This window comes from Sciurus vulgaris, assembly GCF_902686455.1.
Source record: "Sciurus vulgaris genome assembly, chromosome: X".
Lineage (NCBI taxonomy): Eukaryota > Metazoa > Chordata > Mammalia > Rodentia > Sciuridae > Sciurus > Sciurus vulgaris.
Genome location: NC_136471.1, coordinates 26,297,849 through 26,315,536, shown reverse-complemented (window position 1 = coordinate 26,315,536; position 17,688 = coordinate 26,297,849). Strand labels below are relative to the sequence as shown.

At 37.9% G+C, this 17,688-nt stretch overlaps 1 pseudogene across 1 annotated transcript; it reads right to left on the bottom strand.

The window, feature by feature from the left end:
• Window positions 1–16,067: 16,067 nt before the first annotated feature.
• LOC306650575 (DDB1- and CUL4-associated factor 12-like protein 2) lies at window positions 16,068–17,450 on the bottom strand (annotated as a pseudogene). The gene has a single exon. The product of its transcript is annotated as a DDB1- and CUL4-associated factor 12-like protein 2 (transcript).
• Window positions 17,451–17,688: the final 238 nt, after the last annotated feature.

Sequence of the window (17,688 nt, the reverse complement as noted above, 5' to 3'; positions counted from 1 at the left end):
TCTGCCAACCAACCACATGCTCAGAATGGATGCAGGATAGACTAATGTGTCTCACACACTTCCCACATAGGACATGGAGTGAGGGGTGCAATGCAATCTAGATTTATGTACAGGCAGAGAAGATGTGAGGGCTGGCCACCAGCCTTGCCAGACTTACACTCCCACTCACAGTCAAAATAACAAAGCCAATTTAAGGGCGAAGTTTCCTTTTACTCAGACAATGCTCTCCTAAGTAGAGGAGGCTAGGCAAAGAGTGGGTGGAACTTAACATAGACTCCACTAAGTTTAGCTGATTTGGGTCTGAGCTGAGAATAAACAGTATATTTGTGTCACACAAACTTCCTCAGCATTGGGAGAAGAAAACCAGGAGAGAAATCCCCCCATTTCCAACACCTCAGAGAGAAGAAAACCAAATATCTGCGTGACAGTGGTTCAATTAACTGCTTGACATGAAGTGATTCCCAGTGTCTTCCCACATTTTGTGTTTTGCCAGAGTTCTAATTTTGCATATTTTTGTCAATTAATGGAATCCTCTCTAGATATGTATTCTATTCCCTCCTTTCCCTATTTCTATCCCCTCTCCTTCATCATTTTTCTCTCCTGTTATGGTTTAGATATGAGTGTTCCCCAAAAGCTCATGTGTGAGACAATGCAAGAAAGTTTAGAGGTAAAATGATTGGGTTATGAGAGTCTTAACCTAATGAGTGCAATAATCTGCTGAGAAAGATTAACTAGATGGTGACTGCAGGCAGGTAGGGTGCAACTAGAGGAGGCAGTTCCCTGCCAGTAAGCTTTTAGAGTTTATATTGTGTCCATGAGGGGAACTGTCTCTCTCTCTTTTTTCTAGTCATGCCCTGAGCTGCTTTCCTCCACCACATTCTTCTCCCATCACTTCAGGCCCCAAAGAATGGAGTTGGCCATCGGACTGAGAAATCTGAAACTGTGAGACCCAAATATACCTTTCTTCCTTTAAAATTGTACTTGTCAACTGCCATGATGTTCTGCCTCACCTCAAGTACTAAGAAATGGAGCCAACCTTCTATGGACTGAAACCTCTGAAACCTCAAAATAAACTTTTCCTCCTCTAATTGTTCCTGTCAGGTCTTTTGGTCACACCAACAAAAAAGCTGACTAAAACTTCTTCTCATTTTAACTTATGTCTCCCTTCCTTCACCCACCACTTTAATTTCTTTTTCTTTTTTCTCTTTTTTTCCATACATTTTATTTAGTTTTATCCCTTATTCTAATTGATTTTGCCATACAAGTACTAATGCTTAATTTTTTCAACCTACTCTATATAAATTCTCACCTACACTTATATCTGGTTAATAGAGTTACAGATAAAATTAGTAATAATTTTATAGCACATGTTGATATATTGTTTCCTCTTAAATTGACATTGTTTCTGATGGTAACTCTCTTACTTCCAAGGGGTACTGGTGGTTGAAATTACCACTTTGATTATGCTGATTTCATATGTTGAAGCTAAGGTAAACCTCAAAGCCCAAGGATTCTTATAAGGAGATAACTACTTACTAAGGAACTGCCATATAATAGAGGAAGAGGAACAGATATGCAAATATAAGACTTCAGAATACATGAGGAAACAGGGAATACACCTCCAAAAATTTATGAATCCCCCAATAACTGAATCCACAGATGTGAATTTAGTCCCAGACAAAAAAAATTCAAAAGTTGATTGACAAAATGATCAATAAATTAAAAAAAAGATCAGAAGAATGAATAGAGAAAATATAGACAATAGAAAGAGCATTTCATTAAAGAGATAGGAGGATCTGGAATGATGTGTTTCAGAATAAATGCTACATTCGACTATCATGTATCCTTCTAAAGTTTTTATTTCTGCCACAAAGTAGTCTCACCAATGGAATAGATCACATATAACACAAGGTATATGAACTTGGTTACAATTGGTTTGCGTTACAAAGCTATCTGTTGTTTTTGCCTTGAGACACTCCTTATTCTGTATATTTGTCACTTTAGTTATGTGCCATGGAAAGGATCTCTTTAGATCTTTTCTGCTTGGTGTTTTAAATGCAAACCATAGAGCCAAAACCTGTACAGCCAAGCATGTTACATACACCTGTAATCCCAGTGAAGCAAAAACAGGAGGATAGCAAGTTAACAGCCAGCCTCAGCAACTAAGAAAGGCACTAAGTGAAAGAGAAATGAAAGAGAAAGGATGGAAAATGATATTCCATTCAAATGGAGCCAGAAAACAAATTGGAGCAGGTACTCTTATGTCTGACAAAGCAGAATTTCAGTCAAAAAAAAAAAAAATAAGAGACCAAGAAGGACCCTTAATAATGATAAAAGGAATAAATTAAAAAGAAGATGAAGCAATAGTAAATATTTGTGCCTCAAATTCCAGACCTCCTAAATATGTAGACAAACAAACAAACAACAACAAAAAACACTACTTTCTATAAAGTATCAGATAGATCTCAACACAACAATATTAGGAAATTTTTTTTTATTAAAAAATCATAAATTTAGATAGGGCAATGTTGCCTGATTCATTCTGTTATTTTTTTTCCCTTCCTCCCCACCCCTCCCACCACTCTTTTCCCTCTATACAGTCTTTCCTTCCTCCATTCTTACCACCCTCCTTATCCCTAACCCTAAACCTAACCCTACATATAACGCTAAACCCTCCTACTCCCCATTATATGTCCTCATCCGCTTATCAGTGAGATCATTCGTCCTTTAGTTTTTTGAGATTGGCTTATCTCACTTAGCATGATATTCTCCAATTTCATCCATTTGCCTGCAAATGCCATAATTTTATCATTCGTCATGGTGGAGTAATATTCCATTGTATATATATGCCTCAGTTTCCTTATCCATTCATCAACTGAAGAGCATCTAGGTTGGTTCCACAATCTGGCTATGGTGAATTGAGAAGTTATGAACATTGATGTGGCTGCATCACTGTACTATGCTGATTTTAAGTCCTTTGAGTATAGGCCAAGGAGTGGGATAGCTGGGTGAAATGGTGGTTCCATTCCAAGCTTACTGAGGAATCTACATACTACATTCCAGAGTGGCTGCACTAATTTGCAACCCCACCAGCAATCTATGAGTGTACCTTTTTCCCCACATCCTCGCCAACACCTGTTGTTGCTTGTATTCTTGATAATCGCCATTCGAATTGGGGTGACATGAAATCTTAGGGTAGTTTTGATTTGCATTTCTCTTATTACAAGAGATGTTGAACATTTTTTCATATATCTGTTGATTGCTTGTACATCTTCTTCTGTGAAGTGCCTGTTCATTTCCTTAGCCCAGTTATTGATTGGATTATTTGTATTCTTGGTGTAGAGTTTTTTGAGTTCTTTATATATTCTGGAAATTAGTGCTCTATCTGAAATACGAGTGGCAAAGATATTCTCCCACTATGTAGGCTCTCTCTTCACATTACTGATAGTTTCCTTTGCTGAGAGAAAGCTATTTAGTTTGAATCTATCCGAGTTGTTGATTCTTGCTTTTATTTCTTGTGCTATGGGAGTCTCGTTAAGGAAGTCTGATCCTAAGCCAACAAGTTGAAGGTTTGGACCTACTTTTTCTTCTATAAGATACAGGGTCTCTGGTCTGATTCTGAGGTCCTCGATCCATTTTTTTTTTTTTTTTTTTTTTTTTTTTTTTGCGGTACTGGGGATCGAACTCAAGGCCTTGTGCTTGCGAGGCAAGCACTCTACCAGCTGAGCTATCTCCCTAGCCCCCTTGATCCATTTTGAGTTGAGTTTTGTGCAGGGTAAGAGACAGGGGTTTAATGTCATTCTGTTGCATATGGATTTCCAGTTTTCCCAGCACCATTTGTTGAATAGGCTATATTTTCTCCATTGCATATTTTTGGCACCTTTGTCTAGTATGAGAAAATTGTATTTATTTGGGTTTGTGTCCATGTCTTCTATTCTGTACCATTGATCTACCTGTCTATTTTGGTGCCAATACCATGCTGTTTTTGTTACTATTGTTTTATAGTATAGTTGAAGATCTGGTATTGCGATACCCCCTGTTTCATTCTTCCTGCTAAGGATTCCTTTAGCTATTCTGGGTTTCTTATTCTTCCAGATGAATTTCATGATTGCTTGCTCTATTTCTGTGAGGTACGTCATTGGGATTTTAATTGGAATTGCATTGAATCTGTGTAGCACTTATGGTAGTATGGCCATTTTAACAGTACTAATTCTGCCTATCCAAGAACATGGGAGATCTTTCCATCTTCTAAGATTTTCTTTAATTTCTTTCTTTAGTGTTCTGTCGTTCTGTCTTTCACCTCTTTTGTGAGATTGATTCCCAAGTATTTTATTTTTTTTAATGCTATTTTGAATGGGGTAGTTTTCCTAATTTCTCTTTCTGAAGATTCATCACTTTTGTATAAAAATGCACTGGATTTATGAGCATTGATCTTGTAACCTGCTAATTTACTGAATTCACTTATGAGTTCTAAGAATTTTCTGGTGGAATTTCCAGGTTCCTCTAAATATATAAACATGTCATCAGCGAACAGGGATAATTTGAGTTCCTCTTTTCCAATTCATATCCGTTTAATTTCTTTGGTTTGTCTAATTGCTCTGGCTAGAGTCTAAAGAACAATGTTGAATAGAAGTGGTGAAAGAAGGCATCCCTTCCTTGTTCCAGTTATTAAGGGGAATGCTTTCAGTTTTTCACCATTTAGAATGATATTGGCCATGGGCTTAGTGTAGATGGACTTCACAATGTTAAGGAATGATCCCACTACCCCAATTGTTTCTAGGGTTTCGAACATGAAGGGATGCTGTATTTTATCAAATGCTTTTTCTGCATCTATTAAAATAATCATGTGATTCTTAACTTTAAGACTGTTGATATGGTGAATGACATTTATTGATTTCTGAATGTTGAACCAACCTTGCATCCCTGGGATAAGACACACTTGATCGTGGTGCACTATCTTTTTAATATATTTTTGTATGCGATTTGCTGAAACTTTGTTGAGAATTTTTGCATTGATGTTCATTAAGGATATTGGTCTGAAATTTTCTTTCCTTGATGTGTCTCTGTCTGGTTTAGGATTCAGTGTGATATTGGCTTCATAGAATGAGTTTGGGAGGGTTCCCTCCTCTTCTATTTTATGGAATACTTTGAGAAGTATTGGAATGAGCTCTTCTTTAAAGGTTTTGTAGAACTCGGCTAAGAACACATCTGGTCCCGGACTTTTCTTTGTTGTTATGCTTTTGATGACCTCTTCTATTTCATTGCTTGAAATTGATTTATTTAAGTTGTGTATGTCCTCCTCGCTCAGTTTAGGTAATTCATATGTCTCTAGAAACTTGTTGATGTCTTCGAGGTTTTCTATTTTGTTGGAGTATAGATTTTCAAAATAGCTTCTAATTATGTTTTGTATTTCACTCGTGTCTTTTGTGATATTTCCTTGTTCATTCCGAATTTTAGTAATTTTAGTTTTCTCACTCTTTCTCTTTGTTAGTGTGGCTAAGGGTTTATCAATTTTGTTTATTTTTTCGAGGAACCAACTCTTTTTTGTTAATTTTTCTGATTGTTTCTTTTGTTTCAATTTCATTGATTTCGGCTCTGATTTTAACTATTTCCTGTCTTCTACTACTTTTGGTGTTGGTCTGCTCTTCTTTTTCTACGTCTTTGAGCTGTAGTGTTAAGTCGTTTTTTTTGTTGATTTCTACTTCTTTTGTTGAATGCGCCCCATGAAATAAATCTTCCTCCAAGAACTGCTTTCATAGTATCCCAGAGATTTTGATATGATGTATCTTTGTTCTCATTTACTTCTAAGAATTTCTTTTTATTTTCCTCCTGATGTCTTCTGTTATCCATTCATCATATAATAGTGTATTATTTTATCTCCAAGTATTGGAGAAGTTTCTGTGTTTTATTCTGTCATTTATTTCTAATTTCAATCCATTATGATCTGATAGAGTACAAGGTAGTATCACTATCTTCTTGTATTTGCTAACAGTAGCTTTGTGGCATAAAACATGGTCTATTTTAGAGAAGGATCCATGTGCTGCTGAGAAGAAAGTGTATTCACTCTTCGTTGGATGCTATATTCTATAAATGTCCGTTAAGTCTAAATTATTGATTGCGTTATTGAGGTCTATGTTTTCTTTGTTCAATTTTTGTTCGGACGACCTATCCAGTGGTGAGAGAGGCGTGTTAAAATCACCTAGTATTATTGTGTTGTGGTCTATTTGATTTCTGGAATTGAGAAGGATTTGTTTGATGGACATGGATGAGCCAATATTTGGGGCATAGATATTTATGATTGTTATGTCTTGCTGATTTATGCTTCCCTTAAGCAGTATCTAATGTCCTTCTTTATCCCTTCTGACTAGTTTTGGCTTGAAGTCCACATTATCTGAAATGAGGATGGATACTCAAGCTTTTTTATGTGTCCGTGTGCATGATATTTTTTTCCCATCCTTTCACCTTTAGTCTGTGGGTATCTCTTTCTATGAGATGAGTCTCTGGCAGGCAGCATATTGTTGGATTTTTCTTTTTAATCCAATCTGCCAGTCTATGTCTTTTGATTGATGAGCTCAGGCCATTAACATTCATTGTTATTATTGTGATATGATTGGTATTCCCAGTCATTTGACTCATTTTTGTTATTTGACATGATTTGGTTTCTCCTTTATTTGGCTATTGCTTTAGGCTAGTTCCTCCCATTGCTGATTTGCATCGTTTCTTTTCATCTCTTCCTCATGGGATATTTTGCTGAGAATGTTCTGTAATGCTGGCTCTTTTTTTTAAAATTACTTTAGCTTTTGTTTTTCATGGAAGGATCTTATTTCATCGTCAAATCTGAAAGTAAGTTTTGCTGGGTATAAGATTCTTGGTTAGCATCCGTTTTCTTTCAGGGCTTGGTAAATGTTGTTCCAGGGCCTTCTAGCTTTTAGGATCTGAATTGAAAAATCTGCTGATATTCTTATTGGTTTCCCCCTCAATGTAATTTGATTCTTTTCTCTCGCGGCCTTTAAAATTCTGTCTTTATTTTGTATGTTAGGTATCTTCATAATATTGTGCCTTGATGTGGGTCTGTTGTAATTTTGTATATTTGGAGTCTTATAAGTCTCTTGTACTTGGTTTTCCATTTCATTCTTCAGATTTGGGAAATTTTCTAATATTATTTCATTGAATAGATTCTTCATTCCTTTGTTTTGTTTCTCTAAGCCTTCCTCAATCCCAATAATTCTTAAATTTGGCCTTTTCATGATATCCCATAATTCTTGTAGATTCTGTTCATGATTTCTTACCATCTTCTCTGTTTGGTCAACTTTGTTTTCAAGATTAAATATTTTGTCTTCAATATCTGAGGTTCTGTCTTCCAGGTGTTCTATCCAATTGGTTATGCTTTCTATGAAGTTTTTAACTTGGTTTATTGTTTCCTTCATTTCAAGGATTTCTGTTTGGTTTTTTTTTTTTCAGTATCTCTAACTCTTTATTGAAATGATCTCTTGCTTCCCGTATTTGCTCCTTTAACTGTTGATTGGTGTGATCATTTAATGCCTGCATTTGCTCTTTCATCTCCTCCTTCAATGCCTGCATTTGCTCTTTCATCTCCTCATTTGCTTCCCTGATTGTTTTAATTATGTATATTCTGAACTCCCTTTCTGACATTTCTTCTGCTGTGCTGTCATTCGGTTTTATTGATATAGTATCTAGGTTTGTGTGGGACATTTTCTTCCCTTGTTTTCTCATATTGGTCAGATGTCAGTGGGACTTTGTGATATTGCAGAATTCTTCTATTGCCTTATAGTGTCCCTCTAGATTTCCAGTGTATCACCTTCCTGCCTTCAGTAGCCTGAAGTCTTGGAGTAACTTGATAATGCAGTGCTTCCAAGGAAAGCTGCCCCTAGCCCGCTACTGGTTCCAGGAGTTGGAGCTGGCTCTGTGTGGAAAGGTTCTCACTGTGGAGCCTGCTCCCAGAAACTAGCCTGGAAAGGCGTTTCCCACCTTCCCGCCAGAGGGAGAAGGGCTGCTTGGGGAAGTCCCTGGCTGCCCTGTCCTTGTCCCTGAAGCAACCTGCGGGCAGGAACTCTCCACGCTGCCTCAAGGATTTGAAGCTTGGTTCTGTGCAGAAAGGCTCTCACTGGGGGACCTGCTCTGAGATGCTGGAGAATCTGGCCCTGTGGGAGAAGCCCACCGCTGGCTGCTTGGGGAAGACTCTTCCTGCCTTGCCCTACTCTAATAAGCCACCCAAATCCGGGCCTGCCACCCAGGCAGAGCTTCACCTGGTGGGGGAGACTCACCCCGTGGCTCTATTTCAGTCCGAGTCTCTCAATGCCTCCCCTTCTTGAATCCTGGGTTCTGGAGTGACTGGAGATGCAGTCACCCTCTAGTCTGCCATCTTGGATCGCCCCGTGGAAAAAGCCTGTGGCCAGGGGAACAGGGAGGGGTAGGTCCGCCTGGAGAGGCCTCTGGCTGCCTTGCCCTGGTCCCAGAGACTGCTTGCGGGCTGGAGATCTCTGCTGGCTTGGGGACTTGTGGCTGGCTCTGTGTGGAAAGGCTCTCACTGGGCAGTCTGCTCCAAGAAGCTATCCTGGAATGGTGCTTCCTGCCGGAGGGGGCCGGACTGCTTGGGGAAGTCCCTGGCTGCCCTGTCCTGGTCCCTGAAGCAACCTGCGGGTAGCTGCCTCAGGGACTTGAAGCTTGGTTCTGTGCAGAAAGGCTCTCACTGGGGGGCCTGTTCCGAGATGCTGGAGAATCTGGCCCTATGGGAGGAGCCCACAGCCAGAGGCGCAGGTCTGCCTGGGGAAGACTCTAGCTGCCCTGCCCTACTCTAATAAGCTGCCGAATCCAGGTCTGCCGCCCGGACCGAGCTTCACTGTGTGGGGGACACTTACCCTGAGGCTCTATTTTAGTCCGAGTCTCTCAATGCCTCCCCTTCTTGAATCCTGGGTTCTGGAGCAACTGGAGATGCAGTCACCCTCTAGTCCGCCATCTTGGATCGCCCCTGCCCATAGTCTTTTAACAAACTAATTTAATTACTTTGCTCTGTAAAGATAAAATAATGAGGAAAAAAAAAGGATCATTTATCCTTCCCTGGGAGTATCCATATGTCATATGTCAAATGCTTTTGCTTAGTGCAGTCTTTATTAAAAAAAAAAAAAAAAAAAAAAAAAAAAAACCAGAAGAAAAAAATAGAGAACTTCATTCTACATGACATAGGAGAGTACTTGGGAATTCACTATAGCTTGTGACAAATACATAAAGAGGGAATCAAATTACAGGATGTCCTATTTTAAGAAATTCTGTTTTTATTTTATTTGTTCTTTTTAGAATTTTTTTTTTTAATACTGGGTATTGAACTCAGGGGAACTCAACCACTGAGCCACATCCCCAGCCCTATTTTGTATTTTATTTAGTGACAGGATCCCACTGAGTTGCTTAGTGCCTCACTTTTGCTGAGGCTGGCTTTGAACTTGAGATCCTTCTGCCTCAGCTTCCCAAGCCACTGGGTTTACAGGTGTGCACCACCATGCCCAACTTAGGAATCCTATTTTTGATATGAATTAAAGTTCAATTTATCACATTCTGAAAGTATCCATTAACATACTTTGAAACAAGGGATTCCATCACATCACTTAATTTTTATTTGAAGACGAAAGCACATATAAGTGAAGGCAATGGCAACATAGTACAAATAACTGTCAATTTGAAACTAATCTGTATAAAGATGACACTTATAAAATTATAATGCAAGTCAATGGAGGGTATATAATTCCATTTTCAAAATGTGCTTTATATACTAATGTCAAGAAATGCGTCTATTGTGCAAAATGGAATCAGTTTTAGTCATATAAGATGTAATTAAAAACAAAACACATACACACTCAACTCTATTTTTCTATCTAAGTAAAGAAAGAAAAACAAAAATGAGTCATTTCTGAGGTGTAGGGGAATGTTATTTGATGAATTTACTAGAAGCCTAGAAGAAACTGAAGTTGCTGCCCTCTGACTGGAACATTCAAGTTTATCATTTGTGTGTAACATAAAAGGGCAATTTAGATGTTAAAATTTAATCAACATGAAACATTAATGCCTTAGGTTGAAACAGAGAATGGCACAATAATAGCATTAGAAAGGGTGAAAATAGCACCATTACTCTCATTGACATCATCAATGTGTTTGCTTCAGTGAACTGCACCTCCAAAATGGAAAAACAAGAAGTCGTTTATAAGAAAGTTATCATCAATATTTAGCTTTCTCTTTTCCCAACTGTAGAATGACCTATATTCTATAAAGGATGAAAAAACACATCTAAACAAAATACAGATTTCTTTATTCATTTAAAGAACAGTAACATTTGACAGAATTTCATTATCTTCCTTGGTTAATGTGACTGCATTAGGGAAATGTAAATGTTGATCATTAACAAATGAAAAGATGAAATACTGCTTTGGGGGTGGTCACTAAGTAGTGTTTAATATTCACTAAACAAATATTCCATTTGTCTATTCACCAGAGTCATTAATTACCTACTATATGCCAGGAATATAGTAACTCAAGTGTAGGTCAAAACGTAGACCTATTAAAGATATGTAAATTTTGGAATAAGAATCAAAACCAGCTTCTGTGATAGTGCACACCTCTCCCAACTTTCCCAAATACCATCTCTATAGTGATGACTCTAACACCTGTATTTCCAGCCCTTTCTTTTCTTATGAACACCAGGTCTATTTTCTAACTACCAACAGACATTTCCATCTGGAAATACTGCAGACACTTCAAATTTCACAAGGCCATACCCTGAATTTATATGTGCCTATGCATTCCAGATACTCACAATGTATTTTCAGTCAGTATTGGTTCTCCTTTTCCACTCTTATTTTAGACTTAGCCCAAGCATTGCCTCTTTTGGGAGTCCTTTATAATCACACCAGGCACAATCTAGCTGTTGTGAATTGAGCTGCTATAAACATTGATGTGGTTGCATTACTATAGTATGCTAGGAAAATGTGTATTTTTATTTATATGTTCAACTTTCCACAATGCACATAAACTTCTTTTGTAATAATCAAGCAAAAAATATATACACCCCTCATAGAATTGGTAAGGATGTAGATAGGAAGAGAATTCATACCAATGCAATGACTATACATGAGGTGGTATGCTAGATATTGAAGAGGGAAAAATTGGTAACGTAAGGTCAGGTTTAGAGAAACTAAGTAACACAACCACAATGATTCAATAAGCAAATAAGATAAAGACTTCAAATCAAGGTGTTTCTGATTCTAAAATAATATTCTTTCCATTTCATCTTGGTACCCCAGATGCAATATTATCCCTGGGAGAAACATTTGATTAATCAATGTTTGTGTTTATACAATGAAGTTTTATTGGTCCATAAGGGCAAATGAAACTGTCATTTCTAAGAAAATAGATGGAACCAGAAAGAGTCATATTAAATGAAATAAGCCAGACTCAGAAAGTCAAGGGCTGCATGCAGAAGCTAGAGAGAAAAAAAAAAAAGGAAAAAAAAAATGGATTGTAGGAAACCTGAAGGAAGGACAGTAGAAGAAAGGAAATTTGGCAAAGGAAGGTCCTGGAAAATAAAATTGATAAAATTATGTTATGTACCTGAGCAAATATGCTACATTGAATTCCACTATTCTGTATAATTATTATGTACCAATAATTTTTTTAAGTTTCTGCTATCTTCACATTATTCTATGCTATGTGTTACCATGATCACTATCATGGATGGGTCCTTTGTTAGGATTTTATTCATTTGTCAACGTACTCCTTATCATATTCTCTAATATTTTGGAAAAATAATCTGATAAAATAATATTTTCCAAGGAATTGATGTTTTAGTCATTTTCCTGCCTCTCACAGTACCATATATGGCAACTACTGCCTAGATGTTAGAATGATACAGTTCACATTCAAATGGAAAAGGAGAATTAAATACCCATATACTTCATTTTACTAGAATCTGATAGAAACTATAATAAAAATAAGAAAGAAGATCCTCTATGTATGAAGAAGTTAACAACTTAATTCTCAATGGGAAGTCACAGAGAGTTTAATAGAAGAAAAACTGAGAAAGGGTATATGAAATAAAGAGCAATGTCTGTTTAAAATTAAACCTATCAGTTTAAAGAAACCTGCTTCCTAAGGATCAGACTATTTCATGGCAACCTCCTGCAAACACATTTCCCTTTCACTGATGCCAAAGTCCAGTGCTATGTGTCTCTGGGCTTACAGCAGGTTGTGATGGGAAATACTGTTAGACAGTCATTTTCAACAGGTTGTAAAATAACATCCCTTAGAAGCAAATACCTGTGGCCTAGCCAGTCATTCTTTCATATCAGTACATGTTTTCACTGAACTGCATCCTTGAGCAGCTCACACAGTGACATGTTTAATGTAGCTGGGTTACCTAGTACTTGTTGAGATTAAGAAGTTACCAGTAAAACATTCAGAAGGACTTTGTGAATTTCTTCCTAAAAATCACTCTGAATTAACAATTAATAAAAAATTGACAATTTACTCAACTTGAGTACAGGCAGATAGAAATCAACCTCTGAAGAACTGTTTTGTTTATTATTGATGAAAAAGTATATATAACAGATGAATTTTTGCCAAAGGAGTCTCCTAAATTTATTTCAGTGGTTATTTTTGGCTGAAAATTCTTCTCCCCACTTTTTTAAAAACCTAGAAATAAAGTCCTTCCAAAGAGTAGAGGGGAAGAAAACATACTTTTGACTCAGAAGTATGCTTGGGGAAAGAATATATGAATAGGTAGACACAAACAGAACTAACAATTTTATGCATGTTTATAAGTAACTATGTTTTTTAGGCAGGTAAATTGTAAATACAGATTTGTATTCCCTTGTGAATTTTAAGTGAATTGCATTTATTGACTTCCTGGAGTGCTGCCATGGTATATTTAAAAAAAAATACTTCACACTCACAGTTTACACACTTCAATATACTTCTATAGAGCATTTAGTCCCCAAACCAGAAAATATTTGGAAAAAAAACTAGACATCTACAAAACATAAATACACTCATAGTTAGGCTATTTAGTTATTAAAAAGTCAAACCATGAGATTCAGCATCAACTATATACCCCCAAATATAAGATAATTTACAGCAAGTCAGTGATTTTGTTCATTCAGTACCAACCTAAGACTAGAGATATACCCTTTACATCTTTAAAATCTCTCCCCAAAGAGAAAGTGTTATTTCCTTTGAAAACATTCTCTCAGTGTCCCACAACAATTACTAAATTACTGTACAAAAATTCCCTACTACCTATAAAAAAAAAAGACAGCAAATACTTTGGTTAGTTCTTGGGTAAAACTTGAGGAGATTTTTAGCCAATATATAATTTAGGTTAAAAAATGATCTAGAAAATGAGGTCTTTCAAATAAGTTTCTGAAAAACAAAATATTTTAAGGAAATCTTCAAATCTAACTATTTGCATGTTAAAAGTCTGATTTCTAGTGCTATGTAAAATTTATATATTTTATTTTATCTTTAGGTTTCACATATGAGTTTAGTTTATGATTGAATAAAGCACCGTGGCCCGAGATGAAAAGGAATTAGGGCAAATTTTGAGAAAAATTCTATATTATTCAAGAATAAATATCTATTTATTAAAACCTTGACCTTTAGACTCTAGAGGCAAAAACATTTATTAAGTAATAACTGATTACTTTTGTTTTGCTAGTCATTAGTGGAGATATGAGGGAATGTATGATGCCAGTTACAGTCCCTGTTGTCAAGACATTTACAACTGAGTTTGAGGCATAAGTATATACTCAAATACATTTTACTGCTTTATAGCAAAAATGACATGAATCTGTTAAAAGAATCTCTATAAATAAAAGGTGTTTTTTTATATTTCTATTCTCTTTCTATTCAAGATTGCTACTGAACTGCATGTAGCATATGGATACAAAAGCAGCATGAATTCCAAAATATTTAAGGAAAAGGAGACATGACACAATACCAATTCAAGGTCAGCACAACTAGACCAGTTTTGAGGAAGGGTGAATCTCCTTTCTCACTTCCAATGTTCTCACATGTGGAGAAATTCAACATGATTTCACAGCAGCACATTTTTGTATTTTTCTGAACTTCGTAGTTCTTTTCTTCAACATAACCTATTTAATTGCCAGCTTTTCTTGAAATTTTAATTTATAATTATATATTATTAAATTGAAAATCATAACCTCACTATTTTAAGAATATTTTTTTAGTTATCAATAAGCCTTTATTTATTTATTTGTATGCGGTGCTGAGAATCAAATCCAGTGCCTCACACATGCTAGGCAAGTGCTCTACCACTGAGCCACAACCCAGCCCCAACACCACTGCTTTTTATGCCAACATCTTTATTCTACACTTCAGGTATGTATCTTTGAAAATCACAAAATAAAATATCAATTCATACTTTACAAATTGGGAAATTTTTTCAGAATAAACTGGATAGGCTCATTTTTCTTCTTTGCATTTTTTTTTCTTGTAAATTGTAAACAAAATTAGGAAATTTCAATTATGCCCAAATATAAAATTTGATATTAACAATAACAATGGCAAAAATATTCAGTCCATAACTTGGATCCTTATACATTCTGCCCAACCTGCCATACATTCTACATTTACATTCAGAATCTCTGCTTTGAATGATGGCACTGAAATTTTATGCAAGCTCCTCAAACCATACCATTCTAATATATTCACAAGTCTTGATGGTGTTAAGGAAAGATGTGGAAAAATACACATTCTTTTATCTATGTAAGGACAGATCATATAAACTTAAATAAGGCTAAGAAGAGAAAACATTGATTCAATTTTCATACTAAACTTTAGCATTCAAATAAGCAGAATACTTGAATTCCTAAAGTGTCCTAACCAATTGGGATTTTGAAACAAACACAAGATCCAATGACAACTTTTTGCTATGAGAATAAACTTAAAAAAATATTTTAGGGTTGGGGATGTAGGTGCTTGCCGAGCATATATGAGGCTGTGAATTTGAGCCCCAGCACCACTAAAAAAAAAAATGCACCTACCTACAACATAAACTATACAATGACTGCATTTGGCAAATGAACATTTTCCAAAAGTAGGTTATCTAGAACTTGGAATACATTTTCCAAACTGGAACAATGCTATAAAAATACAGCTAACTCTCCAGAACAAATGTAAAATCCCTGTTTATTAGAAAATATTCTTAGTATACCATATAAACGCAATGAAAAATAACTAAAAACAATACTGTTTTAATACTGGTAATACGAGAAGAAAAAAGAAAAGAAGCATAATTGTGAGAGCACCATTGGATCTCCTTAATGCAGACAGAATATGTGAATCACTCAAATACAGAATGTTATCTAAGGATTAGACAAAAATTTTTTTATGAAAAGTTGAGAAGATCATGTAAGGAATATGCAGAAAAGTTTTAAAGGTCAACTTTTGTTTCATTTTATTTTATTTTTGGTTTGGTAAGAGGGATTGAATCCAGGGGCACTTAGCCACTGATCCAAATCTCCAGCCCTTTTATTTTTATTTAGACATAGAGTCTCACTAATTTGCTTAGGGTCTCATGAAGTTGCTGAGGCTGGCTTTGAAGTTGTGATCCTCCTGCCTCAGCCTCCCAAGCCACTGAGATTACAGATGTGCACCCCAGCACCTGGCTTTAAAGTTTTGATTCCTTCTCCCTCTGCCTTCTCTCTATCCTCTGCCTCCTTGCTTCTTCCTCTCAAAATCAATATCTCTAGCCATTGAAGATACCTTCAATATCTTTAGCCATCAAGGAATTGTAAGTTAAAAAACAATCTTGAGATTCCATTTCATCCTACGTAGAATGGGTATAGTCAAAAAGGAAAAAATAACAAATTCTAAAGAGAATGTAGAGAAAAAGAAACCCTATACCTCTCCCTCTCCCTCTCCTCATAAGTGAAGTTGGGCCAGTTACACCTGTAAGACAAAAGAAAGAACTAAAGAACTGCAACATGAAGAAGGAAAGTTATCCTGAAATGAGATGTAAATTTGCACACTTTGCAAATGAGGCCTTAACTCCAGAAGCCTGCATGGTGCCCATGGAGAGCCTAAGGGAGAGGTCCCCCAGCCACAAAGAGCTTCATCTCAGGCCAGTTGTAGCAGTGAGTGTAGAGTGCATTGGGGAACTCCTCCACACCACCAAAGTAATTCACCCAGAGTTCATCGTGGCTGAGCCAACCTCTGCCACAGGTGAGTTTGAGCTTCCTCCCTGTGGGTCCCAGAAAGGAGTCCGAGCTGGCTGAGGACCTTTCTTCCAGGAAATTCTGGGCATGAATGTCATAGAAGAGCAGGGAGCCATGGCCTGTGCCCACAGTGACTATGTGCTGGTAGAAGCTCAGGGAGCAAACACCTGTGCTGCCATTTTGGGAACACAAGGGCCGAATGTTCTGGTGACCTTGGAGCAGATCCAAGAAGGATACATGAGATTGAGAGCCCACTGAGTACAGGGACAATTCATCGCAGTAGGTCAGGCACATGTTCTCTCGGCAGTAAGGCAGCCTGATAGACAGCAGCCTGGATAGGGTGCTCTGCGCTTTGCACAGGTGGAAGTAGTCATCCAGGGACACTGCTCCCAGCTCCTGGTTCTTGTTGCTGAAGGTCAGGGCCCACACTTTGTGGTTATCAGAGTTGCTGCTGGCCCTGGAGATGGCCTCTATGTCCCTTGGACAGATGTGGGCATATGCAGGGAACCTCCTGTTGTTTTGCTGGGCAAGGATGCCATTTGTGTCAGGTTCCACATGCCACAGGGCCATGTGTTGTTGCAGGAGCCACTCACAGGCACAGTATCACTCAACCAGGTGATGGAGAAGATTCAGTCTTTGTGACCATGGTGGTAGCCCAGGCACAGGGGATCCAAGTTGGGCAGCTGGTACACTGCCAGGCTGTTGAGATTTTCACCCCTGTAGCCAAAAGGATCTTGGAGGGATTTAGTTCAATGGCATGGATACCACAGGTCTGCTGATCCTGGGTCAGGACAGGCAGCCTGTCCCTCGTCAGGGATATGAATGTGATCTGGCCCAACTGCACATCCACCACAAAGAGTTCGTTAAAATTGGTGCCACACACCACCTGCCTGGAGTTCAGCCACCGAGAAGCAAAAACCTTGTCGAGGGTGCCCAGGGACAGCAAGCGCTCTATCAGCAGCTCAGGCAGCCTCTGCACTGTGTAGCTGTGCAGCTTGCCTTCGAAGCCCAGGAGCCAGGCGCCCCTCCCGTGCGACCCCTCAAGTAATAATTCACCAGTGAGTTAAGAGTGACTGGCCGCTTCTGCTTGTTGGGCTGCAGTGGCCCCTCTCTGTGCCCTGCTGTCAGCAAGTCCTGAGAGGAAAAGCTTCCTACACCAACCTCGAGTGCAGGTGCTTCCCGCTTCTTGCTATCTGTCCGCTGCTGGACCATGGTGGCCGGCGGACAGGCGACTCCAGACGGGATGAGGCGACTGCGAGTGGTACTCTCGTAGGGCATAGAGGCGGCTGGCATGGCATCGGAGACTTATGTGGAGGTGTCTCTGTTTCAGCTGGGAGCTTAGGGTTTCAAGGACCAGGAGACCGCAGCGACCACCAGGAACTGAATCGTGGTTTTCAGCAGCAAAAAAGAGAATGGCGTTGAGGCCATGCAAGGAACTCTTGGCTGGAGG